This window comes from Pteropus alecto, unplaced genomic scaffold (assembly GCF_000325575.1).
Source record: "Pteropus alecto unplaced genomic scaffold, ASM32557v1 scaffold199, whole genome shotgun sequence".
In the NCBI taxonomy this organism is placed as follows: domain Eukaryota; kingdom Metazoa; phylum Chordata; class Mammalia; order Chiroptera; family Pteropodidae; genus Pteropus; species Pteropus alecto.
The window spans coordinates 1,288,453-1,295,677 of NW_006442489.1; positions in this window are offsets into that span (position 1 = coordinate 1,288,453).

Here is a 7,225-nt window from a genome sequence, read left to right on the forward strand (position 1 = left end):
CCAGCTCCTCTTAGAGGGCCCACTTATAGACTCACTTCCTCACAGAACTCATTTTAAGCTCCAGTGAAGGGATGGCAGCTTGAAAGGTGCCAGAGACATTCAAGAAGGGGCTGAATTCTGTGGCTTAAGGGTGAGGGTATCATTGTCCCTGTGTTTAGTCCTCACACCACACAGCCTGTAGGAACAGGCAGGCACCAAATCTGAATCTGCATTAAGGTGGTGAACAATGCTCATTCTACCCAGGTGACTCCCTGAGATCCCGCTCCACTGAACTCACACACCAGTCTTGGCTTTTCTAGCAGCAGTGCCTCAAGGATAAAACACCTCAACCTGTACTGCAAACTTTCCTAAAATCTCTCCAAGGTCTGCAGGCCCCAGGCAGCTGGTGGCTGACCTCAGTGTGCCCCGTGCCTCCTGCAGACTGGCAATAGGCCCAATGCCAGTAACAGCCAGACTTGAGTAGCAATGTGGCTTCTTGCAGACTCAGCACAGGCGACTAACAATGGAATATTGCTTTGTAGATTCTAGAAGGTGGTCCCAAGTCAAGCAAAGAAGGCAGTGGACCTTAGTCTATACCAAAGCTTCAGAAATAAATAATACAACAACTGAAATAAAAAAAAAATACACTGGAAAAAATCAACAGCAGATTAGATGAAACAGAGGATCAAATCAGTGATTTGGAAGGCATGGTAGCAGAAAACACCCAATCAGAGCAACAAAAAGAAAAAAATTTAAAAATGAGGATAGTTTAAGGGGCTTGTGGTATAACGTCAAGCATGACAACATTCACAGTGTAGAGGTACCAGAAGAAGAAGAGAGAGAAAGGAATTAAAAACCTATTTAAATAAATAATGACTTAAAACTCCCCTAACCTGCTGAATGAAAGAGACACCCAAATCCAGGGAACACAGAGTCTCAAACGAAATGTATCCAAAGAGGTCCACATAAAGACACATAATTAAAATGTCAAAAGTTAAAGACAAAGTGAGAATCTTAAAAACAGTAAGAGAAAAGCAGTTCATTACCTACAAAGGAGTTTCCATAAGACTGTCAGTTCATTTCTCAACAGAAACTTTGCAAGCCAGAAGGGATTAACACAAGTATTTAAAGTGATGACAAATAAGGACCTATAACCAAGACTACTCTCTCCAGTAATGTTATCATTTAGAATTGGAGGAGAGGTAAAGACCTTCCCGGACAATCAATCAATCAATCAATCAATCAAAGAGTTCAATACCATCAAACCAATATTACGAGAAATGTTAAAGGGACTTCTTTAAGAAGAAGAAGGGAGACAAATAAGTGTGAATGATAAAATGACAATATCTACATGCATATAAATAATCACTTTAAATGTAAATGTATTAAATGTTTCAATCAAAAGACATAGAGTAGATGAATAGATAAGAAAACAAGACCCATACATATACTGCCTACAAGAGACCCATTTCACATCGAAAGACACACACAGACTGAAAGTAAAGGGATAAAAACAAATATTTCATGCAAATGGAAATTTTAAAAAGTTGGGGTAACAATACTTATATCAGACAAAAATAGACTTTAAAACAAAGGCTAGAACAAAACAAAAAAGGGCAATAAATAACAATAAAGAGATCAATTTTACAATCCTTGTAAACACATTTACCATAGGAGCACCTAAATTTATAAAGAAAATAATGATGGACATAAGGGGAGATAGACACTAATGCAGTAACAGTAGGAGACTTTAATGCCCCATTGACATCAATGGATAGATCATTTAGACAGAAAATCAACAAGGAAACAGTGACCATTTATAATACATTAGAGCAAATGAACTCAGTTGATGTTTTTAAGACATTTCACTGAAAAGCAGCAGAATATACATTCTTTCCCACTGCATATGAAACATTTTTCAGAATAGACCACATCCAAGGTCACAAAGCAAGCCTCAGAAAATTTAAGAACATTGAACTTATATTAAACATCCTCTCTCACCAGAACACTATAAACCTAGAAATCAATTACAAGAAGAAAAATGAAAAATACACAAATGCATGAAAGCTAAATAACACACAACTAAACAACAAATAACTTAACAATGAGATAGAGGTAGAAATCAAAAAATACCTTGAGACAAATGAAAATGAAAAGAGAATGAACCAAAATCTATGGAACACAGCAACTAATTAGTCCTAAGAAGGAATTTCATAGCAATATAGGCTTACTTCAAGAAACAAACAAACAAATCTCAAATAAGCAATCTATCCTCTCATCTAAAGGAACGAGGGATAAAAAAGCAATCAAACCCAAGAGTAAATAGAGGGAAGGAAATCTGAAAGATCAGAGCAGAAATAAATAGAGTCTAAAAACAACAACAACAACAACAACAACAACAACAACAAAAACCACATACAAATGATTCATGAAACAAGTACTTGTTCTTTAAAAAAAATAAAACTGATAAACTTTTAATTAGACTCATCTAGAAAAAAGAGAGAGAACCCAAATAGATAAAATTAGAAATGAAAAAGGAGACATGACAATTGAAACTACAGAAATACAAAGAATTATAAGAAAATTAAGTGCTACAAACAATTATATGTTAACAACTTGCACAACCTGGAAGAAATGGATAAATTCTTGGAAACATACAATCTTCCAAGAATGAATAAAAAAGAAACAGAAAATATGAACAGATCAATTATTACTAATGAAATTGAATCAGTAATCAAAAACTTCCAGCAAACAAAAGTCCTGGATGAGATGGTCACAGGTGAATTTTACCAAACATTCAAAGAATTAACACCAATGCTTCTCAAACTACTCCAAAAAATTCAAGAGGAGGAAAGTCTTCTAAGCTCATTTTATCACTACTACTCTGATTATGAAATCTAAGACATTACAAAAAAATTATAAGCCAATATACCTGATGAATATGAATGTAAAAATCCTTGACAAAATATTAGCAAATTGAATTTAATAAAACTTTTAAAAGATCATAAACCATGATCAATTGGAATTTATTCCTGGATGCAAAGTAGATTAAATATCCACAAATCATTTAATGTGATACACCACCTAAACAAAATAAAAGATGAAAATCATATGATTATATCAATAGAGAAATTATTTGACAGAATTCAGCATTCATTTATGATATCAACTCTCAGTAAAGTGAGAATAGAGAGAATACACCTCAACATAATAAAGTCATATATTGCAAACTGACAGTTAACACCATACTCAATGCTGAAAAGCTAAAAGCATTTTCTTTAAGATCAGGAACAAGACAAGAATGTCTACTTTCACCACTTTTATTTAACATAATATTTGGTGTCTTAATCTCAACAATCAGACAAGAAAAAGATATAAAAGACATCCAAAATAGAAAGGAAGAAATATAATTATTATTTACAGATGATATCATAGTACATATAGAGAATCCTAAAGATTCCACCAAAAGAAAAAATAATGTGTTAGAATGGATAAAGAAGTTCAGTAAAGTAACAGGATACAGAATTAATATTCAGAAGTCAGTTGTATTATTATATACTAATAACAAACTATCAGAAAAATTGAGAAAAACAATCCCATTTACAATTGTATCAAAAAATATCTAAGAATAAATTTAATCAAGGGGGCAGATCTGTACTCAGATAATTATAAAACATCAAAGAAAGAAATTGAAGAAGATACAAATAAATGGAAGTGTGTCCTGTGATCATGAATAAAAAATTATCATTCTTAAAATGTCGATACTACTCAAAGCAATCTATAGATTTAATGCAGTCCCTATCAAAATGCCAATAATAGCTTTCACAGAACTAGAACAAATTATTCTAAAATTTGTATGGAACAACAAAAAATCCTGAATAGCCACAGCAGTCTTGAGAAAGAACAAAGAGGTATCACGCTACCTGATATCAACTATATTACAAGGATATAGTAATCAAAACAGCATTGTACTAGCATAAAACCAGACACATGGATCAATGGAACAGAATAGAGAGTCCAGAAATAAACCCACAACTATGTGGTCAGTTAATTTATGACTTGAGAGAACAGTGGAAGGAGAGACTGGCTTGAAGTTTTTGTGGCTTGAGTTTGGAAGGTAGGATTGGAGTGAGGTTTCCTGCATGCAGATAGCAATTTGTGTAGTTTGAACCTTCAATGGTGCAAAGAAGAGTGCACTCAAATATTCCTATCTGTTTCCCTAGATTTGGGGAGGTTTGGAAAGAAGGAAGGGTGAAATTTAAAGCTGTCATTAGTCAAATACAAAACAATAGAGTCAGACTCTTTATTATACGTATCTAAAAAGAAATTAGGATAAGAATTAGTTGACTTCTCACCAGAAGCCATGAAAGCAAAAAAGATAGTTGAGTAAAATATTTAAGGTGTTCAAAGAAAAAAAACACAACTTATAATCATACATCCAGAAAAATTATCCTTCAAAAGTGAAAGAGGCAAAAAAAAAAAAAAAAACTATCTAGAGCAAGAAACCAAAGTGGCATAGATGATAGAAGCTCTGTTCATTCCTCTGGCAACTAAATCAAAATTGTGACAGAAACAAGGAGCAGCAGCAAGGAAAAATTGCCTGGGATCTTGATAAACAAGCCACACAACTAGGGATAAATCCAAGAAAGCACCCTGCAACACAGAGGTAGGGTGGGGAGAGGAGATGGGGATGCCTGGTTCTGAGAGGCTGAGTGAGATGGAAGCTGCGGCGGCAGCAGTGGCAGACACCTCTTAAAAGTCCACAAGTGGATTTCCATGGTGATGAACCTGCTTGCTTTGAGCACCAGCGCTGACTAGGCTAAACACAGAGGGCACCAGGGACGTACAGGAGACATTGTCAGAGCGAGGGCCAAGGCGAGACTCGCTCCGTACAGAAATGCCAATGGTACCCATTTTTCCCTGTTGAGCCCTTTCCCCTCTCAGTGCATGGATACAGTGCCATCATTATCGTAAGGTCATCAGACTGGATAACGTAGGTCACTCTGCCCAGAGGATTTCCTGAAACTCTGCCTCCCCCAACTTGTGGCCCCACTCAAGCCACATCCAGGTTTATCCTCAGCGAGTCAGGTGCTCCTTGCTGAGCAGTACCTAGACTCACACCGGAGGCAGCTGGCCTTGGTTTCTGGTGTGGCCTTTTGAGGCAACTATAAGCACAGCATCTGTGGATTGCTTGCTGAATCTTAACAGGTGGTAATAAGACCAGGAGATTTAGGAGATTTGCTTAGTGCATAGAAACAGACATGGAAAGGCAGCCAAAATGAGAAGACAAAGAAGCGGAAACCATATGACAGAAGAGAACACAAATCCAGATATAACGGAGTCAAGTAATCTAACAGATGCAGACTTCAAAACACTAGTTATAAAGATGCTCAATGAACTTTTGGGAAGTGTAGATAAATTCAGTGAGAAATTCAACAAAGAGACAAAAAAAACACACATAAAAATGGAAATGGAAATTATAAAAGGGAACCAGTCTGTAATGAAGAATACATTATCTGAGATGAGAAGTATATTTAATGGAATAAACGAAATAAACAGAGTGAATAAAGAAAAGGATCAAATGCCCAATCTAGAGAATAAGAGAGCTAAGCCACTCAATTAGAATGGCAAGAGATAAGATGCCAAGACTATAAAAATAATTTAAGAAGCATATGGGACACTATTAAAGGTCCAAATATCCATCTGATCAGCATAACTGAAGAAAATCAATATGTTGAACAGCTGTTTGAAGAAATAATGATGGAAAACTTCCCTAACTTGGTCAAGGAAATGGACATAAAACCCCAAGAAGCTCGGAGAATTCCAAAAATCAGGGATCCAAAGAGGCCCACACCAAGACACATCATAATTAAAATGTCAAAGTTTAAATATAAAGAAAAAAATGTAAAAGCAGCAAGAGAAAAACAGTTACTTATAAGGGAACACCCATAAGACTAGCAGCTGATTTCTCAGAATAAACTATGCAAGACAGAAGAGCTTGGCAAAAATTATTCAACAGGGTGGAGACCTGGATCTACAATCAAGAAAAATTTATCCAGCAAAGCTATCATCTAGAGTTGAAGGACAGATAAAGATCTACCCAGACAAAAATAAGCTGAAGGGATTTATCACCACCAAGCTTGTATCACAGGAAATGTTGGAGGGACTTCTTTAAGAAGAAAAACATGTATCAAAAACAGGAATAAAGAATGGTAACAACTACATTCCTGTCAATAAGTACCTCAAATGGAAAAGAATTAAGTGCTCTAACCAAAAGAATGAATGAATAGAAAGGAAAGCAAGACTCCTACATGTTGCCTATAAGAGACTCACTTCGGATGAAAAGACACAGACTAAAAGGAAGGAGATAGAAAAACATATTGCTTTGTTGAACCTAGAAGGTATTTAAGTAAGACAGAGAAAGATAAACACCATATGATTTCACTTATATGTGGAATCTAAGGAATAAAAAGAACAAACTAATCAGAAACAGACTCACAAATATAGTAAACAATTTGGTGATAGACAGAGGGGAAGGGAGTTTGGAGGGCTGAGAGAATGAGGTGAAGTGTTAAAGTTCAAATTAGTAGCTGATGGATAGACACGGTGATGGGGAGCACAGCATAGGAATGCAATTAGAATGAATATGTTGGCTAGGTGGAGGGTCAGGGGAGGGAGGGAGCAATGGGGTAGGGACCATTTTACAAACTATATAGACGTCTAACCAATGTGTTATATCCTTGAAACTAAAATTTAAAAAAAAAAGAAAAGAAAATGAAAGAGGCAAAAACTTCTTCAAATAAAAACTGGAGAAATTTATCATAGGCAGACCTGATCTGTAAGAAATTTTAAAAGAGTGTCCTCAGGCAGAAGGAAATGTTATAGGTCAGAAATGTGGATTGACAATGAGAAATGAACATTGAAGAAGGAATAAAGGTAAAATGAATTATTTGATTTGTCTTGTTTTAACTGATCTACAATATAACTACTTAGAGTAATAAGAGTAACAATGATGGAGTGATTATAGCATATGGATAAGTATAATAAATGAAAGCAATTTCAGGAGAATGGGAGGGGAGTTGGAAATACTCTGGTCTAAATTACTTGCACTACACATGAAGTGGCATACAATTATATGAAAGTGAACTTAGAAAAAAATGTATGTTGTAGGTCCTTTCTAATAAATGTGTAGTATTATCACATTGTTGTTTTAATTTGCAATTCTCTACAGAGTTCAGTATGAAAA